Genomic DNA, 235 nt, shown 5'->3' with positions numbered 1-235 from the left:
TGGCTAGTGATTTGTGTTCTAAATATTATCTTTGTGGTTGCCTAAGTGACTGGTGATTTGTGTTTTAAATATTGTTATCTTTGTGGTTGCCTAAGTGGCTGGTGAATTGGATTTTAAATATTGTTATCTTTGTGGTTGCCTAAGTGGTTTGTGATTTATGTGATTATCTAATTGGGTGGTGATATGTATCTTTTGAGCATCATTATCATTTCATGACATATCATATGCATCTTTG

This window comes from Cicer arietinum, chromosome 5 (genome assembly GCF_000331145.2).
Source record: "Cicer arietinum cultivar CDC Frontier isolate Library 1 chromosome 5, Cicar.CDCFrontier_v2.0, whole genome shotgun sequence".
NCBI classification, from domain to species: Eukaryota; Viridiplantae; Streptophyta; class Magnoliopsida; order Fabales; family Fabaceae; genus Cicer; species Cicer arietinum.
This window is presented reverse-complemented; position numbering follows the sequence as displayed.